This window comes from Gallus gallus, chromosome Z (assembly GCF_016699485.2).
Source record: "Gallus gallus isolate bGalGal1 chromosome Z, bGalGal1.mat.broiler.GRCg7b, whole genome shotgun sequence".
NCBI lineage: Eukaryota > Metazoa > Chordata > Aves > Galliformes > Phasianidae > Gallus > Gallus gallus.
In genome coordinates this window covers 83,203,423-83,223,687 of record NC_052572.1, presented here as the reverse complement: position 1 = coordinate 83,223,687, position 20,265 = coordinate 83,203,423, and the positions used below count along the sequence as shown (strand labels likewise).

General features: G+C 44.8%; 1 long non-coding RNA gene and 1 other non-coding gene across 6 annotated transcripts; both read left to right on the top strand.

Annotated features, from left to right (window-relative positions):
* The first annotated feature begins 709 nt into the window (after positions 1-709).
* LOC121108487 lies at positions 710-8,795 on the top strand. Of its 5 annotated transcripts, none has more exons than XR_006932501.1 (5): positions 710-1,061; positions 1,308-1,394; positions 3,332-3,417; positions 3,509-3,574; positions 5,647-8,795. It is a non-coding gene; the product is annotated as an uncharacterized LOC121108487 (long non-coding RNA). The 5 variants fall into 5 exon arrangements; XR_005843025.2 differs by having other exon boundaries at positions 2,054-3,417; XR_005843026.2 differs by having other exon boundaries at positions 2,051-3,417.
* On the top strand, positions 8,495-8,588 carry MIR31 (microRNA 31). The gene has a single exon (NR_031499.1). It is a non-coding gene; the product is annotated as a microRNA 31 (primary transcript).
* Positions 8,796-20,265: the final 11,470 nt, after the last annotated feature.

Here is a 20,265-nt window from a genome sequence, read left to right as displayed (position 1 = left end):
ATGCACCGATATCGGAAGCAACTGGAAGCTGGATTTGGAAGTTGGCATTGCTTTTAATCAGCAGCACACTTCTCTATGGTGTATGTATAGCTACATAGTTATTGGAATGAAAGCTCGGAGCTGCCTGTCCTGTATGGCAGCGTCACCTTGAAGATCAAGCTTCTAAAAAAGTTCACTTCTATTTGCAGCTTCTGCCGCAGACTTGCTGGACTGTAAGAAGGAACCAGAAAGAAATCATAAGGATTTTTTCAGGAGCACCACGATACAAAACTAAGCTCTCCACCTGCTCTGCTCAGCAGGCATTCACCACCTTCATTCTCAAGCAATTCGACTGATTACTGATGAAACTGTGCCTAACCTTCGTGTCTTTCTTATTCTTTATTTCTCTTTCTTTCTTTTTCATTCTCTTCCTTCCTTTCTCTCTTTCGTTTCATTCCCTTTCTTTCCTTAGTCCCTTTCTCCCTTTGTTTTCCTTTCTTTCTCTCCTTCTTTTTTTATTCCCTTTCTCCCTCTGTCTTTCCCCTTCCCTCCGCTCCCCTTCCCCGCTGTCCTCTGCGGGCAGAGCGCCGGCAGGTGAGCGACACGGTGGAGGCAGCGCAGCTCAGCTGTCAGCCGGATCGGGCGCCCGACCGGCGGATGGAAGGGAGGGGGCGGAGCAAGGCGGGGCCGGGCGGGGCGGGGCGGGGCGGGACCGACGGCTTGGGGCCCTGCCAGAACCATCTTGGTGCGGAGGGTGAGCAGCGCGGAGTTCTTATGCCGGCGGGGACCGGCGCTGCGAGGCCACGGCGGGAAGCCGCGCTCTGAAGCGGTGGCCGGAGCTGCCCGGCCGTTCCCGCCGGCCGTGCGGGCGGGCGCTGCTGGAGGAGCTCGCTGCCCGGCCAAGGTGTGCGCGGGTCCCAGGAGCTGCCGGGCGGCCACCGGGGCGAGGTGAGCTCTTAGTCTGACGAGAAGTAGTCGTGCTGACGCGGGACGGGCGGCACCGTGCAGTAATACCCGTCTGCGAGGATCGCCGGAGTACGAGTGAAGGCGGAAGGGCGGCCGTGCAGGCGCAGCCCGCTCAGGTGAGGGCGCGGAGCCCCGCGCGGGTCTCGCAGCGCTTCGCTCTGTGGATGCCGGCAGACGTGCTGCTTTCCGCTCACACGAGGGCTCGCTCTGCCGTATCCACCTGGCTCTTTTAGCTCTGTGCAGCTGAGGCCATAAGCAAATTACCTGTAACTTATAAGCGCTGCGGAACGTCGCGCTTCCCCGCTGTTTTCTCTCTGAAAGCACTTTTTAAAAATTAGTTACATATATATGTATATTTTCAGTGTGCTTCTTTAAAGGCGGCGTTACTGTGCGGCAGCGACGCGTTTGAGAGGCTGCCGGTACGGACTGCCTGCCGGGATCTCCATCAGGTGAGATCTCTGGCAGCCGAGCAGTGGTGCAGGCCGTGGACCTGTGCTCTGTGCCGTGCAGAAATCTCCAGTTTCCATTCCCCTCGTTCGGGGGGGGCACTTGATGGCTTCTGCCACGTAACCATGTCGTCCAGCTTCCCTCTCATACCTCTCCTTAGGTCTGCTTAGCTTTGTTTTTCAGAAAGCTACTTAAAACAGTCATAAATTGTGCTAAGGTGGAATTAAACGCTTGCACTGCACATGCATTTGAGGTTGTGGGTTTTACATTTCTAAAAGGAAAAGTGTTCTGTATCACTTTGTGCTTGGGAGCATCTGAGCCCACACACGTTCTGCTCAAAGTCAGTAGGATTAGGTGCAAACGGGAGGAAAAAAAGCCACGCTTCTATAAAACATGACTGGACAAAGTGTATTCTGAGCAATTCTTCACTATTTATGTCTTGGTTCTGAACGTGGCATCACGATTGTGGGTAGCCGTAGATTTGTTATTAAGTTCTTCGTGCTTCTCTGTACGGAAGGACTGAAGAAAATTTAGATGGTGTAATCGCCCAGCTCATGACTGAACCCTCAATTGAAATAAAACTTTCCTTCGTAGGGAAAATGTTTTAAACCTCTGAAGGCAAGAATAGGTTTTCATTATCAAGGTTTTGTTTTCAAAGCAGCAGCCCAGGCCTCGGAGACAGCAGTGCAACCATGTGTGGGAGTGGAAGGATCTCGGATCTGTGTGACTGCAAAAAGGGGACGCAACCTTCAAGTTACAAGGAAATGCATTAGCACAGTTGTTGATCTCAGATTCTGGGCTTTGGGCAAGTAACTAAGCAGGGGTTTTATGTTTGGTTTTTGCCTGTTTGGGTGTGTTGGGTTTTTAAATTCTAATTGTTTCTTTCTAACTTTGGAAAACAAACAGGTTGCTGTGGGTATTTGCAGGACGGGCCGCAGTTGCAGAAGAGTTTCTTGCCTGAAAACAGAATAACCAATTGCCATTGCTGTCTTTACTGCCAGTGTCTGAAATGCGGATCTTGAGATGAGTGGGGAGATGGTGCTGCAGGGGACTCCTTTATTGGAAGTGCAACTGAGAATATCAGACCCAGTTGAGAGCAGTGATGCAGAGCAGTGTGAAGAGCACAGAATAATGTATCGAATAGCAACAACATTAAAAAAAAAATGTTGGTTGCAAAATTGCTAATGACTGATCATGTTCGTGTGTGTTATGGTTATAATGACACAGTCATCATGCAAAGCTATCGTGACCCATACTGTGTGTCTATCTGAGGCCTGCACTAACTTTTCTGACAGCCTCAGTGCTTTCCTTCATAAAGTCCTTCATAATGCCTTACAGTGCAGTCCAGGTGAAACCCACGAGGTAGAAATCATAAAATGCTCTGGCATACGTACCAAATTCCCAGACCGCTCTGGATTCTGCAGCTCTGCAGAACAGGAGCTGTGCTCTGTTCCTCAGTTCTGGAAGTTTTAATCGCTGCAATGTACTGATGACAGAGCATTGCCCTTAGTTCAGCAGTGATACATCATGCTGCATTTAAATTGAATTTTACGCATGAAATCCTTTTGCAAGCATCTCTCTGTGTCCCATGGCCATCGAGCATCTTGCACCCAGACGAGTGATGTGGGTATTTCTTTTTTATCATATCTTAATTATGAAAATAACTGACATTATTGAAATGAGTCTTCCAGTGACAAAGCTGAACTTGGTATAAGTTCATAGAATGCCCTGTACTACGGGGCATTCCCTATAGGAAGTCCTGCAACCAGAAGAACCAGGGCTTCCTATCATCACCTTACATTCCAGCAGTTCTGCTCTCTACTGCACTGGGCTCTGCGTACATCATCTAACTGTCAGAGGAAACCAGTTCTCACTGGGGAAAGGAAAGTGTTCAGAGAAAGGCAGCTGCTTTTTTTAATTTTTTTTTCTTTTTCCTCAGTTTATTATTTCCCATCTGGTACCAATACCTCACAGAGTGTCCTGGAAGAATGAAATTCTGACAGGGGAATGGAGCAACATCACTTGGTTTGTAGTTTCATTCACAGTCGTATTTCCAAATGCAAGCAATCGTCTGTTCCTGCTTACCCCTAATCACTGGTAAAATCTGTTTGTATAGAATCATAGAATGGCTTGGGCTGGGAAGGACCTCAAGGATCGTGAAGCTCCAACCCCCCTGCCACAGGTAGGGCCGCCAACCTTCGTATCTAACACTGGACTTAGACAGAAGGCCATTTTGTCTGCCATCAAATGATGCTTTGCTTCCAGCAAACCAGTGAGGTGTAAACGGAAGACTGGGGAATTATAAGGGCCCCGTAATCCAAAATTGTTTCTACTGTATCAGTTGAATCATTTTTTAATGGTAAAGATAGGTAAGAAGTTTTAACACAGGTTTATGAAATGTCTTTACTGATCAGTTGATGACAGCTATCACTGCATTTGACCTGTCCAGGAAAAGAGAATGATTTAATTTTTTTAGAAAAATATATTTCAGCCTAGTTTCCTTCTTAGTCTTACAAAATTTTATTGTAAATCCTTTAAGTTGGTAGTTTGGATTTGGGAAACGGGTGTGTTAACTTTCCTAGTTAAACAGACTGTACTTCTGAAAGTATAACATCACTTCTAGTTTTTGAAGTTGATGGGACAAATTATTTCATGGAAGAAGCTGAAATTTTACTTGAGGAGCTGCATCACATGCAGCAAATTGTTAAAAGCAGGGATTTCATCCTACAAGTATTTCTTAATGCAAAGGCTTACATGAAGTCTGCAGGGATTTGTTTTGTAAGTAAGGACTGCAGATATATTTGCTGTAGCATCTGTAGCATCAGGTGTTTTGTGCCATCCAGTTCTGTATAAGCCTCGAAATTGCCTTTTTGGTGCTTTTTTTTGTTGTTGTTTTTTTGGTGTAATATGTGATATTGTTCAAAGATGCCCTTAGTGTTGCAGACTTTACCACTGCAACGTGCTTAGTGTACTGCTTACTTCAAATATTGGTGAAATGCTTATTTTCATATGTATGTATGTAAACGAATGAAGTTAAACTAAAGTTCCAGCACCTTTAAACAGATATATATATACATATCTAATATATCTAATATATATATATCTAATATATATACATATCTAATATATATATAATATATATATTATAAGCTGGTGTTTTTTTTGAGAGCAAATTGTGAGACCGGACAGCTGAGTAAGGGTCAGTTTCTTCATCTTTATCAGGTGAGGTTCTACACTGGCCTGTTAAGTTTCAGTACCAAGCAGCTAACAGCTTGAACAAACCCATCTAGCTCAAGCACCTCACAATATGGTTCTTGAACCACCTTACGGTTGCTGGCTCTTCCAGAGGCTCAGGATTCAGGATATCTGAGAATACATGCCTCTGTGGGATGCTTCAGTGAACTGCTGCCTTCCCAATAATCTCTCATATTGAAAATGCACATTTTTTTGTTATCCAGAGAAAGACACAGAATTTCTTAGTTGTGCTCTATGCTATGCATCTCTGTTACTCTCACAGACATCTGCAAAAAGTTAGGAATTTTTGAGGACAGAAATGATGGTTTAGAGAATCAGTAGTTCATCTCTTGTAGTGGTGTTAGTTGTGAAGACTGAATGAGCTCAAAGCAAGCTATGAATTATTAGGGGAATGAGTATATTGATCTATGGGGGAAGATGAGAATCGCTCAATTCCCCACTGACGCCAGCATGGAGATGTAAAGGTGAAGGAAAACCTGCACAACTTGTGTTCATGTATTTTTGTTTTCAGTTTCACAGAGGCAAAGCTAGGAATTAAAAAAAAAATAATACAGAAGTGCACGTAGATGTAATGGGCTCCATCCAGAATCCAGTTAATTACTTGGAATCTGTTCATCACACTTCTGAATCTGGCATAGTTTTTGCCACCGTGCAGGAAAATGATATGGATCACACTCTCAGGAAATCTCTGAGGTGTTGGGAGCAGTGAGGAAGAGATGGGATTTTTTTTTTTACATTTAGCCTGATGAATATCCAAGGAAAATTACTATGGAGAATCCTTTAGCTGGTGAAAGAAAACTGTTCTGCTGAGTCAAGTCCAATCAGAACTGGTATTTTATCCTGGAATAAGGGAATAGATGCTGCTGGATGAATAATTTTTAAAATTCTCTTTGGCCAAGTAATTTGGTGTGAGGGACAGATAGATTTGAATCCTTCAGAAAGCAGTACGTTTTTCCTCAGTTAACGTTTTGATCTGCTCTGTGTCTCTTCTGTTTCCAGCTGTGCTTTCTTTTTTTTTTTTTAATTGCTTGTGCATTCCCACCTGAAAACTTCACATCAAAGACGGATGGCGGAATCAGTTGCTGCCTGCTTATTCCTTTCACCTGCTTTCCGGTGCAGAATACGTTGAGATTTTCAGAAGTCCTCCACCAAATACTCTTTGAGAAGCTGGTCCACGGGAGAGCTTTGGCCGTGATGACCTTGCAGTTTGGAGCACCTCCTGACTTTTCACCAGGTCAGTAGGATTCAGAACGTGACGCTCCAGCAGTGTTGTGTCTGCATGCCTGGCGTTTGTTCCTCTGAAGCAGAACTTTTCTTTTCTTCAGAAAAAGTGCTCATGCTGCCCGTGATGGCAACAGAAATACCGTAACCAGTGTGACAGATGGAAATTAACTGAAATACGGTTCAATCATTTCATGACAGGTCCTTATCTTTAAAAAATTCAGGCTATTATTCTGAGGAAATTGGGCATAGTCTCTCTATAATTAATGACAAAATACACTGAAGTAGTTCGTGCATGTCAGAAGGTGCCAAAATACTTGTTTTTAAAACAAAGATCCTTCAAAACCAAAGATATTGGTTGCCTAAACCTGGCCAGAGCACATCTATATGCAGAATGTGGGTGATGCTGGGGGCTGGAATGCGTATTTATTTGTGTTCTCTCCTGCAAGGTCACAGTGAAACAGATTAACAGTAGCTATTCCTCCCTTCCTCCCTCCCCTCCATGAACCCTGCAGGCTGAACTTTATGAGGAGTTTAGCCTTTGTTTCAAGATACTTTCACATTTATGGTTTTGCTTTTGTGAGGCAGCAGTGTGAGAGAGGGAAAGGCTTTAATGTGTTAATGAAGTCAGCCTGTAGACTTGTTTGTTGTCCTCATTGCCAGCCTACCTGGTTGTACTGAAGAGAAGTTGTGTACTGCTTCTGAACTTGTAAACAGATGAAATGGGCAAGTATTTGAGAAAAATATACTGCCAGCCTTTACCCTTCCCTCCTCTGCTTTTATTAGCTACAATTAATTTTTCTACTTAATCAGAAAATGAGTCTTTCAACAGATGGTTTGCTTTGTGCCTTTGGCATATTGACATAGACTTGATGTATTGCCTAGCAGTTAACCTTTTTTCTCTTGTTAGCTCATGGGACCTCTGGAGAAGCACTGAAGTCTGCAAAACACCATTAATTATATTACATTTACCGGTCATTTTATTTCCTCACGAGTAACTTTTTATGTTCTCAGTAGCCTGTCAGAATCGTGGTGTCCTGCAAGTTGCTAATGGTTTTTCTGCAAGCCTTAGAGGTCTGATTTCAGTTTCAGCGGTGATTTTTAAATGGGATATTAACTTCCAGAGGCAGCATGTTACTGCTGCAAAGCATCAGCTTGCCCGTGGTTTGACCCAGCTGGTAGGTTCTAGATTATACTGCATGCTGAATCTTTGGGTTAATGGCACAGCTGGGATATGCAGCTGAGAAGTAATACTTACGTTGTTCTAAGTCCAGTCTAAGCTGAACTTCATACACTGCCCTCCAGGGACTGGAGAATTTTTATCATAGCCGTACTAATTTATAAGATATCCTTGAAGGTAAAGAAAAGGTAAGCATACATGCTGCAAAGATATTTACAGCATAAATTCTAAGGGCAGAAATATTTAGCAAAGACAAATTTAGGTGAAAAAGATAATCATGTTTTTTTTTCCAATATATCCACGGTTATTATAAAGTATGCATCTTGAATTTTAAAATTGCTTCCTATTTTGAAGAATTAAAACTCTTTCCTATCCAGAGATAGAGCAGACGAACTGGACAATTCTAGTGGAATTCACTGATGTTATTTTCAAGTAGGAGATTTAGAAGCTGTTGCTTACACTGGATTTAGAAACAATTTCAAAGGGAATCTAGAATGTTATGTCATTCACGTCTTTGACTCTGCACTGCTTTGCTACAAGGGAATAACGAGTGGTGAAAGAGGCCTCAGACTGTGAAACAATGTCAGCCTGCATAATAATTGTAACGTTAATGAAAGACATAGGTTAACAAGAACAAGAAGACGTAGTTTTTCTGTCATTGTAGAGTGTTATTAAGTGCTTAGTTCTGTGATGGTTTCCGTTCTGTGCTGTTCTCTTTAGACAGCTCTGGATTATATATGGTAATGGAAAATCACTTTGTGACTTTAACAGTGGTAAGAACTGTAGCACGTGAAGGAGGCAATGCTGTGTGGAAACCACAGCTTTTAAAAAGATTCACTGGAACACGTTTTCTTCAGATCACTTACAGCATGCTGTGTTGTTTGGGTGTCTTGTGAAACTGCCTACTGATAGAGTTTTCTGACAGCAGAGGACTGTGTTTTGAATATCCTGCTTTGGCATCTTTTTTTGTTTTTTTTTTTGTTTTTTGTTTTTTTGTCTTTGTTTTAGGTAAATCTAGGGTGAAGAGATCAAACAAATTTACAAAATGAGTGTTTAAAATGAAGTCACTTCAGAATATGCTTCTGTTACTGTATAGAAGATACTTCCCTACGTCTACCATGCTCTGTGCTGGATTTCATCAGTATGTCTTTAAGGGAAATCCTCAACATATTGTTGCTTTATAAAAAAGAGATAAGCAAACACTGGCTGTGCTCTGGAACTGTTCTAAGCACAGAAGTCAAAACAGCCCTTTGTCAAGGCTTTTCTTGGATCACATAGCCCCAGGGGTGAAAAACAACTCACGGGAGAGTTACTGCACACTGTGCTGTGGGATTGATACTTGGATGTTTTACATAAGTGTAAAGCTTCTGCCTAAATTTTGGATTTCTATTTCAGATCATATGCATTAAGAGGTTATATGGTTCCTACAGATGGCTTTCTAACAAGTTCTTTCATGCAGAGCTGGAGGGGAGGCAAGATGTTGGCATAGCTGTTAACCTAAAAACCTGCTATGCCAACATATTGTCATCTTTCCTGTCTGTTTGCGTCAGAGACAGATTCTAAATTGTAATGGACGTATTTTTTGCACTAACAATGATTTTTTTTTTTTAGTGTTTGTACGTTCTGCTGGGAGCTATCTAATAAAGAGTTCTGAGCAATGAGAATGTGCTGGTAGTCAAAGACTGAAGGAGCAACACTGAAGGAATGCTGTAGCTGTGTTTCACTGAGCTGTTTCCAGCCCTTGGGGGAAAAAAAAAAAAGTAAACCACATTTAAAAAAAAATCCCAAACAGTAAAATATACTCTTGAAAAAGTTTGTATTGGGCTGACACAGCAAGGTTTTGTAATAGAGGTGCTACAGGCAGGAATAACTTCTGTCAGCAGAGCCCAGCACTGCCCCATGTCAGGACAGACCAGGTCCAGCGGCTCCAAAAGGGACCCACCAGCACCAGCACTGAGCTGTGAGTGATGCTGGGTGCTGGGAGAGCAGATGGAGGGAAGGGAAAACTGCTGCACAGCAGCAGCTGGGAGAGTGCAGTGAGGAATGCAAGAGAGAGAAGGCCTGCAGGCATCGAGGGCAGTGCAGGAAGGCAGGAGGTGCTCCAGGCAAGGAGCAGAACTTCCTTGCAGCCCATGGACAACACACAGAGCAGTCTCCATGTGTGGCCATGGAGGAGCCCACGGTGTAGCAGGGGCAGAGCGCAACCATGGAGGAGCAGCAGAGATGAAGAATTATGGACTAGCTGCAGTATCCATTCCCCTGTACTGCTCAAGCAGAGGAGATAGAAGATGGTGGATGGGGGGGGGGAATGATGTTTTTCTTTTCTTTTTGATTCTCCTAGCTATATTCTGTTAGTAATAGACAATGAATTATATTATTCTCCCTATGCTGAATCAGTTCTGCCTATGGCATTAATTGGTGAGCAATCTCCCTATACTTATTTCAACCTCCAAGATTTCTATTGCATTTTTCCCCGTTCTGTTGAGGGAGAATAAGAGAGTGGCCATGAGGTGTTTAGATGCCTTTGATGTTAAACCATTGACAAAGATGTTGTGATGCTGTGAAGGGAGCCTCAAGAAAAATGTAAATTTCATGGATGAAGAAAATGCTATGTGTCTATGCTATAGTAGTCTACCTATTATGTTGCTTAACCAAATTAGAGCTTTGCTTTGGAAAATCTACATTGAGAGTCTCATGATCGGTAGTGCTGTTAAACAAACAAAACAGCAAAAAGCCAAAGCATAATAAAACCTACATTGACTCCAAATTGTGCACAGTTCCAGCAGTTGTTTTGCACTGACAACTCTACAAGTTTCATGTCTCTTTGAAACTGCTTTCATATGTACTGAGTTTGACCAATATTTGTTGAAAAAACAGCATTCTTAGAGGAAGTCACAAGCAGAGATGAAAAAAAAAAAGCTTATTCATGCAAAATTAAAATCTCCTATTTCTCAAACTTCAGAACACAGCTCAGGCCTCTGTATTACCTGGCACAGATGTTGTGTCTTTTCTGGGACCTACTCACATCATTCGAGTGCCATTATTCGTTATTTTCAAGATATCAGATTTAAAATGTGTACACTGAACTCCAGTCTGAAGCAAACTGTACCACAGGTATGAGATCTTAATACAGACGTGCTGTTTTTATGTTGTCAGATTTTTCCAAAAAATCTTTTTCAGTCTCAGGTGGAATAGACATTGTATTCTTTGAACTTCATAGAATTATATACCTGCTGCTTTTAATAGATTATACTTCACTCATATGTCAAAATCAAAATTTTGTCCTGGTGTTTTATCATCAAAACCAAACATTTTGAATTGTATGGTAGCTCTCTTTATAGTGATAGCCTTTACCCTTTATAAATTACATTCATTTTTGCAGCATTTACCGAAACCAAATGCTCTTCTGTTTAGAATACAGGTTTTTTTTTGTGTTTCCCACAGTAACTCTATTCTTAAGCCAGGGCATCTGTGGTGATTGCAGATTTGCAGAGAATGTTCTTTCATTCTAACAAGTTTCTAGACTATATATTTTTCATTTTTTTTCCCTCTGATAAATGGTGGATATAGGATGCAGTGCAAGTCCATGGGGCTGGGTGGCATTCACCAGAGGGTGCTGAAGGAGCTGGCAGATATGATGGTCAAGCTGCTTTCTGTCATCTGCCACTGTTCCTGGTCAGCCAGAGAGGTGCCAGAGGTATGGAGGCTTGCCAGCATGACTCCCATCTACAGGGAGGGTCATAAAGAGGATCTGGGGAACTACAGGCCTGTCAGCCTGAACTTGGTGCCAGGGAAGGGTATGGAGAAGATCACCTTGGGAGAGATCACACACTCTGTGGGGGACAGGTGGAGGATCAGCCCCAGCCAGCACGGAATCATAAAAGGCAGGTCCTGCTTGACCAACCTGATCTTCTTTGACTGGGTGACCAGTATGGTGGATGGGGAAGACTATGTATTGATGTAGTCTACCTGTACTTCAAAGCCTTTGACACTGTCTCCCGCAGTATTCTTCTAGAGAAGCTGGCAGCCTGTGTCTTGGACAGATACACACTTTGCTGGGTAAAGGACTGCCTGGATGGCTGGGCCCAGAGAGTGGTGGTGAATGGACTTAAAGTCAGCTGATGACTGATCATGAGTGGTGTTCCCTAGGAGTTGGTACTAGGGGCCTGTCCAGTTTAGTATCTTTACTGATTATCTGGATGAGGGCATTGAGTTCACCCTCAGTAAGTTTGCAATTGATGCCAAATTGAGAGGAAGTGTTGATCTGCCTTAGGGTAAGAAGGCCCTTCAGAGTAATCTAGACATCTTAGATCACTGGCCTGAGAACACTGGGATGAAATTCAACGAGACCAGGCTGGATGTGTCTTTGAGCAACCTGCTCTAGTAGGTGTCCCTACCTCTGAGAGGGGAGTTGGAACTGTTGATCTTAAAGGTCCTTTTCTACCCAAAGCATTCAGTGATTCTAAGACTGGGTGCTGGGTCCTGCACTTTGGTCGTAACAACCCCATGCATCACTACAGGCTTGGGGCAGAGTGGCTGAACGGCTGTTTGGAGGAAATGGACCTAGGGGTGTTGCCTGACACTTGGCTGAATGTGAGCCAGCAGTGTGCCCAGGTGGCCAAGAAGGCCAATGACTTTCTAGCTTGTATAAAGAATAGTGTTGCCAGCAGGAGCAGGGAAGTGATCATCCCTCTGTACTCAGTCCTGGTGAGGCTGCACCTCCAGTACTGTGTTCACTTTTGGCCCCTTCACTACAGGAATGACACTGAGGCTCTGGAGTGTGTTCAGAGAAGGGCAACAAAGCTGTGAGGGGTCTGGAGCACAAGTCCTGCAAGGAGCAAGTGAAGGAGCTGAGATTGTTCAGTCTGGAGAAGAGGTAGCTCGGGGGTGATCTTATTGCTCTCTACAGCGACCTGAAAGGAGGTTGTAGTGAGGTGGGGGTCAGCCTCTTCTCCCATGTAACTAGCAATAGGATGAGAGAGAGTATCCTCAAGTTGCATGGGGGAGGAGGTCCAGGTTGGATATTAGGAAAAATTTATTCATTGTAAGAGTGGTCAGACAAGCATTCAAGAAATGTGTAGATGTGGTACCAAGGGACATGATTTAGTGGGAAATATTGGTGGTAGGTGGACGGTTGAACTAGATGATCTCAGGGGGCTTTTCCAGCCTAGTGATTCTATGATTCTATACCACGAAAGCCCAGTTTTTAAGTACTCATCTTAAGAGCGGCCCCTGGACAGTCACAGTCAGGACCTTTAAGTGTGACATATGCTTACATTAATTTTCTATCCCCTCCCTGAAGTCTCTGTATTTTTTCAAAAGCTGTGTCTTTTTTTTACCAACTTATATTCAGTAAGCATGTGAGACTGGAATGGTGTGCACATTTATTGCCTCAGATCACACACGGATCAAATTCTTTAAAACTCACATTTAAGACTGTAGTTGTATTTTTCCCCTCCTTCTTTGAATTTATTAAAAAAAAAAAGAGAATTTATATTACATTTGCAAGTAATATTTCTTAGTTGTTTTTTGCAGCTCTTTCAGTTGAAGCTATGTTTCGGTTTATGTTGCTGGGTTCTGCGACCTGTATTATGATAGAGCAGTGACCATGGAACAGCCTAGTAGCTGTGGACACACAGCCTTGTTGTGATTGTTGGGTTACTGCATGCAGAAGCTAGTTCTGGTTCCAGTGGAGTTAATTCTTCTTTAGCCTGGGTGGTTGTTAGCACAATACCGTTAACAAGACACATAACAACCATGATAATGATGACATGCAGTATTATGTAGCCGTTTAACATACACAGTTTACGTTACTGGCTGGTCTCACCCAGCACCAAATCACCTTGAGGGACACAATGGACATCCTCATCCTTTTGCATTACCCACTGAATACCCAGGTCTTTGAGCAAAAGCAATCTCATGAATAGGCCTGCCCTTTCCTGAGGCAGGAGTAACCCAGACTGTCTTGCTTAGCACGTTCTTTTTGTGCACCCAGACTTCATCTCATACTTCAGTATGCAGGAGGTCTGATTGGGCAGGACCAGCTCAGTTGGTAGATCCCCAAGTGCTGACTACCCAGGTGGCTTTTGCTAAACATGTGTCTCAGTGTTTGAATGTCCCAGTATCCATTGCTCTCAATATAGTCTTTAACAGTCCACTCTATCATTCAGTCCAGAGGCTGGTGCATCCTAAAGGATGTGATACACCCACTCACTGCCGTGCTTTTTCGCCCAGGTGTTCATGAGGTTGTTTTAGAAATGAGTCTTGTTTGCTGATTCAGCTCTTTCTGGAGTAACATTGTCACCACAAGACTTGCTTTTCAAGACCCTGTATAGTATTTTGGACAGGGATTGAAGCAGTGGTGGGGCAGTGGCAGTGCACCCTCAACTGCTCAGTGGGCATAGGCCAGGAGCCCAGCATGCTGCAGTGATTTGTGCCTGTTCAGGATTGCCAGGGTGAGAGCAGACCTTTTCCAAATATTCTATTAGATTTTCAGGATTCTGCAGTTGCTTAGAGGTAAAGTTCCAAACTGTTCCAAAGTGGGGGTGCCCAACACTCTAGGCACCTGCCCATACCATCCCACATTCCCTGCCATTCAGAACTATCCCATGTCAGGGCAGTTCTCTGGACAGTATTCTTAAATAACTGTTTAATCTTAAACATTATCAGAAACACATTCACAACATGCAGCAATAGAAGCATACTGATTTGAACATCCCATAGATATTCAAAATTCTCAAAAGCTGTTGTAAGTAGTTCTTGAGCTTGAGGGAAAGAAGGAAAAGTGAAATGGAGGCTGAGGAACTGCTGGAAAGTATCCTGACCTATCTCCTCCATAGCCAGGCTCCTTTAGGTGACAAAGCAAAGAGTGTAATTACTAGTAGTATCAACAATATGGCTTCCAAAGCCCAAAGATGGCTGCAGTGCAGGATACACAGAAAACATAGTTTCCTCAGCTGCCAATTTTGTGATAAGCTATGGCCACACGGCACAGCATAATAAAATCCTTAATTCAACCCCCAGAGATAACATCAAACGCAGTAGGGAAAATAAGCAGCAAGGAGGGTGCTACACAATATAGATCCATGAGAAGACTCTCAAAGATCTCACTAAATAGGGAAAAAAAATCAACATAACGACCAGCAATTACCAAACTTCCACAACACTGTGTGGCAACTCTGATCAGGTCTGCTCTCATCTCAACCCCTTGTGCCCCAGACTGGGCGCTGAAATGCTGGTTGAGGTCTAACCTGGCAGGTGGCTAAGCACCACAGCCATTCTCTTACTCCCCCTTCTTCGCAGTGCGATGAGAGAATCAGAAAAAAAGAACAAAGCAGGACTTGTGGATTGACATAAAACTACTTACTAAGATAGAGAAAAGGAAAAGGATAATGATTATATGCAAATATATGAATGTACATAAAAAGTGATGTACAAGCAACTGCCCACCACCCCCTGGCTGATACCCAACTAACCTCCCTGAGCAGTGGAAAAAACCAAGATGAGCTCCTGTTCTCTTCAGAACTCCTTCTCCATGACGTCGTATGGCATGGAGCATCTTCTGGGCCAGTATAAGTCAGCTGTCCTAGTCCTGTTCCCTCCCAGCTCCTTGGGCCCTTTACTGAGAATGGCTTTGGCTCTGTACAACACTGCTTATCAGCAATTGTAAACACAGATGACACCAAAGTGGGAGGAAGTGTTGATTTGCCTGAGGGGAGAAAGGCACTACAGAGGGACCTGCATAGACTGGATAGATGGGCCAAGGTTGACTTGTATGAGTTTCAACAAGGCCAAGGGTCGGGTCCTGCATTTTGGTCACAACAACCCCAGCCAACCCTACAGGCGTGGGGAGGAGTGGCTGGAAAGCTACCTGATGGAAAGGGACCTTGGTGTACTGATGGACAGTTGGCTGAATATGAGCCAGCAGTGTGCCCAGGTGGCCAAGAAGGCCAATGGCATCCTGGCTTGTATCAGGAATGGTGTGGTGAGCAGGACTAGGGAACTCATCCTGCCCTGTACTCAGCACTGGTGAGGCCTCACCTTGAGTGCTGTGTTCAGTTTTGGGTACCTCAGTACAGAAAGGACAGGGAGGTGCTGAAGCAGGTCCAGAGAAGGGCAACAAGGCTTGTGAAGGGCTTGGAGACTATGGCCTACGAGGAGCGACTGAAGGAACTGGGGCTGTTCAGTATGGGGAAAAGGAGGCTGAGAGGAGACCTTATTGCTCTCTTCCAATACCTGAAAGGTGCTTACAGTGAGAGTGGGGTAGGTCTCTTCTCACTGCTGACAGGTGACAGGACAAGGGGAAATGACCTCAAGTTGTGCCAGAGTAAGCTTAGGTTGGATATCAGGAAACACTGTTGTTAAACACTGGAATGAGCTCCCCAGGGAGGTGGTTGAATGTGTTTAAAAGCAATTTGGATGTAGTGCTTAGGGACATGATTTAGCGGAGAGTTGTTAGTTAGGGTAGTATAGTTAGGCTGTGCTTGGGCTTGATCTTTAAGGTCTTTTCCAACCTGAGCAATTCTATGATTCTGTGATTCTATGTTGACTGATATGACTGAAGCTATATGAAATTAATCAAATGTAGTACCATTAATCACAAAGAACAGCACACTGCAGGACACCTTTGATTGTAGTGAGACAAGCCACAATATGATCAGCTCCTGGAATTTACCAGAAGATGCAACGGTTGATACTTGTTTTAGTGAGATAAGCGTACAATTTTATCTCCTGGTTAAAACTGGATTTATTTCAAGAGAGCGTGGGTAGGAAACCAAACCTCCCATCTTGTGAAAAATTACATGCTTTTTGATTTGCTGAACTGGGCCAAGAAATTGAACTTCCAAACATTCTAAAAAGTTTTGATCTGTCACTTCTGAAAGAAAAGTAAATATTGCCAACAATAAAAGTGTTTTGGCTCCAACTCTGGAACTATAGATCATAAACAATACTGAGCCTTACCCTCAACAAACTGCACAGAAATCAGCATATTCTGTGAAGGGAGGTGAATCATGGCAACATCTTATTTCTGGAGGACATAGCTGCACTGTATAAACATATCTATAGCACTAAAAATACTACAGATAACATCTACAGCCTCTCTGGGCAGCCTGTTCCAGCTCCTTACCACTCTCATAGTGAAGAACTTCCCTCTGGCATCCAACCTAAATCTTCCCTCCTTCAAGTTAAAACCATTTCCCCTTGTCCTGCTATTATCTACCCTTTCCAAGAGTTGACTCCCCTCCTGTTTATAGGCTCCCTTTAGGACTGCACACTGCTGGTTCATGTCCAGCTGCTCGTCCACCAGGACCCCCAAGTCCTTCTCCACAGGGCTGCTCTCAAGGGGTTCTTCACCCAGTCTGCATAAACACCTGGGATTGCCCCGGCCCAAACGTAACACCTTCCATTTGGCCTTAATGAACCTCATTAGGTTGTCATGAGCCCACTTCTCCAGCCTGTCTAGGTCCCTCTGGATGGCTTCCCTTCCTTCCAACGTATCGACTGCACCACTCAGCTTGGTGTCATCTGCAAGCTTGCTGAGGGTGCTCTCGATGCCACTGTCTGTGTCACTGATAAAGATGTTGAAGAGCATCGATCCCAAGACCGACCCCTGAGGGACATCGCTTGTGACCGGCCTCCACCCTGACACAGACCCGTTGATCACAACCCTTTGGCTGCGACCAGCCAACCAATTCTTAATCCACCAAAGCGTCCAGCCTACAAATCCATGCCTCTCCAATTCAGAGAGAAGGATGCGGTGAAAGACAACACCAAAGGCTTTGCAGAAGTCCAGGTAGATGACATCCATTGCCCTTCCCCTGTCCACCGAAGCCGTCACTCCATCATAGGAGGCCACCAGATTGGTCAGGCACGAACTGCCCTTGGTGAAGCCATGCTGGCTGTCTCGAATCACCTCTTCCTCTCATATGTGCCTTAACATGTATGTGCCTCCTTCTAGGAGGATGTGCTGCATGCTCTTCTGAGGCACAGAGGTGAGGCTCACCGGCCTCTAGTTGCCCGGGTCTTCCTTTCTGCCTTTCTTAACAATGCAGCTCGGCAACCACATCAGCCATCTCTTCCAGAACCCTGGGATGGATGTCATCCGGTCCCGTGGACATATATATGTTCAATTTCATGAGGAGGTCTCGGACAGTGGGATGGAACTTGCGCCTCTCACCCACGCCTAGATCTTCAGGGTCCTGGCAGACATGGGGAGGAGCCGGACCACCCGTGAAGACCGAGGCAAAGCACTTCTTGAGCACCTCAGCTTTACCCATGTCTGAGGAAGCCAGCTGTCCGTTCTTATTTATCAGAGGGGGAACACTCTTCTTGGCCTGTCTCCTCCTGCTTATGTACCTGTAGAACCCCTTGGTGTTATTTTTCACGTCCCTCGCCAAGTTCAGCTCTACCTGTGCCTTGGCTTTCCCAGTCTTATTTCTTCACGTGTGGACAACGTCCCTCTATTCTTCCCAGGCCACACAACCCTGCTTCCACTTTCTGTCCGTTTCCCTCTTTTCCCTCAGTTTAAGCTGCAGGTCCTTGCTCAGCCCTGCTGGTCAGCCGCCTCCCCTGCCCCGTTTCTTCTGCTGGGGGATTGATCTATCCACTTCCTAAGATAGAGGGCAATTCCACTGATTAAAGGCAGACCCCAAGTAGAAACCTGGCTACTGTTTGTCAGTCTTGCTTCTCTGTATTGCGAGCTCAAATGTGACCTAATTGGCAAAACCCCAGAGATGCGTTTAAGAGAATTTCAGAAGATGCTTTTCTATTTTGAAAGGCAAATCTACTCATAGCTTGGCTTTTCCTGAGTGACAAAGCCCGTGCTTAGAAAGACATATTTCCCCTAGAATGCACATGAAAACTAGATGTTTTTACATTTTCCGGATCTCAAGAAAGGCCGAAAAAGAACAAACATAAGAAAGTAAAGAGTTTATTCAGATACAGTAGGTAAAAGAGGGTTGTCCAGTGTGGGAGTCTGCACACGCGTCGTATCTCTCGGTGGTTGTTTGGTGGTCTATCTCATGAAGGCTGTCGTCTTCCTCACTGTGTGCTCTTTGAGCTGGGTCAGGTTGGAGGACCCTTGGCTGGCTTTGGCCGGTCGTCTCATCGGCTACGACTCCTTCCACCTATCTGCTCCTTCTTTGTTAATTTGTGGTTTACTGTCCTCGCCTGCTGTCTGCATTCCAGACATAGGGTACCTGAACAATGTCACTTGGGGAAACAGGACACCCGCTGTCTGCACTCATTATCTAAGCCTGTAGAAAAGCATTGGCTATCGGCAGCCAAAAGCTGTCTTTGCAAGGCCACATCTGCAGCTGCCGATTCAGCACCCCATGAAAGCACATAAATAGCTTTTAACCTGACTTATTTTCCTTAATTCAAGGCTTGTCCAATATCTCTGTTCCTCAGTCAGTTTTCCCATATCGCTTGCCTCTCTTCGGTCCTGACATCCCTGTTACACCTCGCTCCTAGTGATTTGCCTTCCTCAGCCTGTGTCTTTCCCAAACCTTCTTCACTTTCCAAACTCTCATCATTACAGAACCGACTAGCATTACTTTTCGGTTTCAGCTCCTCCCTTCCGGAGGCTTGCAGTGCTAACACTGGATTTTGGGTTTCCTTAGCTCCCTGCAGATGAGGGCTATCCTCACTTCCATTGCCCACCCCCCTTTTGCGAGCAGCACTGTTTACAGTGGCAGTGTCTGGCCCTGGCTCTCTCACTCCAAGCGTTCTGCAGGGGTTGCTCTCGTGCCAGCGCACATAAACTCACCTTTCCTTTCACCCTTTTGCCTTTTTACACTATTTCGCTATTCGGACCCTCAATTACACTTCCACATACCCTCAATTATGCTTCCATATACCATTACAATTACACTTTCCATCCAAACAGTTGGTCCCACTCCCTTCCAAGCCCACGAATCAGACAAGACAGTTCTCCAGATTCCACAGACACCCAGTGCTTAGTCTCGTGATTAGAACACTCAGTGGTTAAAACTGGTCCTCTTACTTCATCTATGTTTCCGGGCTCTCACTCGAGGCTCCTGTTGGAAATACCCCAAGAATTCATCAGCACGGCATCTCTGATAAAGCAGATTTTATTTGCAATTGCAATGGCACGCAGAAAACAGGATGACATCTTTTCAGCCCCATTAGCCGACGCTTCTCTCTTCCTCCCCTGGTTCCTCATTGGCTGAGTACTTCAGGTTCACAGTCTTCCCGACGCTCAACTAAACGTACAGATCCTGGCTAAACATAAAGTGTTGCTAGCTAAGCGTATACTGCTAATTAATTGACTTCCAACCCTTGCTTACTCAACACTAGGCCACCACTCCTGGACACCTGCTCGTCCTAGGACAGAGAGAAGGCTGGAAGGAGGATGGAGGGAAGTATCTCTTGCATCCCTCTTGAGCCAAGAGTGAGACAGTTCGACCTCATGTGGAGGCCCTGGCTTCTCTGCTGCTTGCTAAGTCTGTTGTTCTTTTGCTAAGAGCCTCCTGGCAAAACAGAATAGCCTTTCAATACGCTTTGTAGTCTATCATACAAAAGCTGCACCCTTTGTACTTGTTAATTACTTGTTCCTTACTTCACCTACCTACTAAGCATGCCACAACATGGAAAGTTTACCTAACGGCACTATTAGAGACCCCCCTTTGTCGGAATGAAGAGAAACCCAGAAAGAACTGTTAGTACCCACAAAGGACAACAGATGGCAGCACAGACCACAAAAGACTCCTCTTGTTCGTTCCAACTGCAGAAACAGCCTTCCATTCCCACGGTCCCCCCGGCTGATAGGTGGCGTTTCTCCACTGAGCCAAAATACGACCCCGAATGGTCTTTTCCAGAATTTCTTTGGACCCCCTTCATCCCATAGCAGCTGCTTATCCCAGCCGCTCTTCGGTACCGGCTGAAAATGCCCTGGGTGTGGCTGGGTGATGGAGTCCACCTGCTTCCCCAGGGCACGGGAACACCGAGTTCCCCGGGCAAGAGTCGTGACCAGCGGCCCCCAGTAAGACAAGGCTGCCTCAAGCAGGGACTGGAATTCCACAGGTAACGTTTTTACAACACAAACATCGACCAGTTACAAAGACAGACAGTGACAATGACTAATACAGCAATCTGTACAAGGGGCGGGATCCCGCAGGAAGCTTTTTTGCTGCTTGCATCCCATTTCGGGGTCCTCTCAATCAAAGGCAAAAAGATCTCAACTCCCTGAGTCCCAA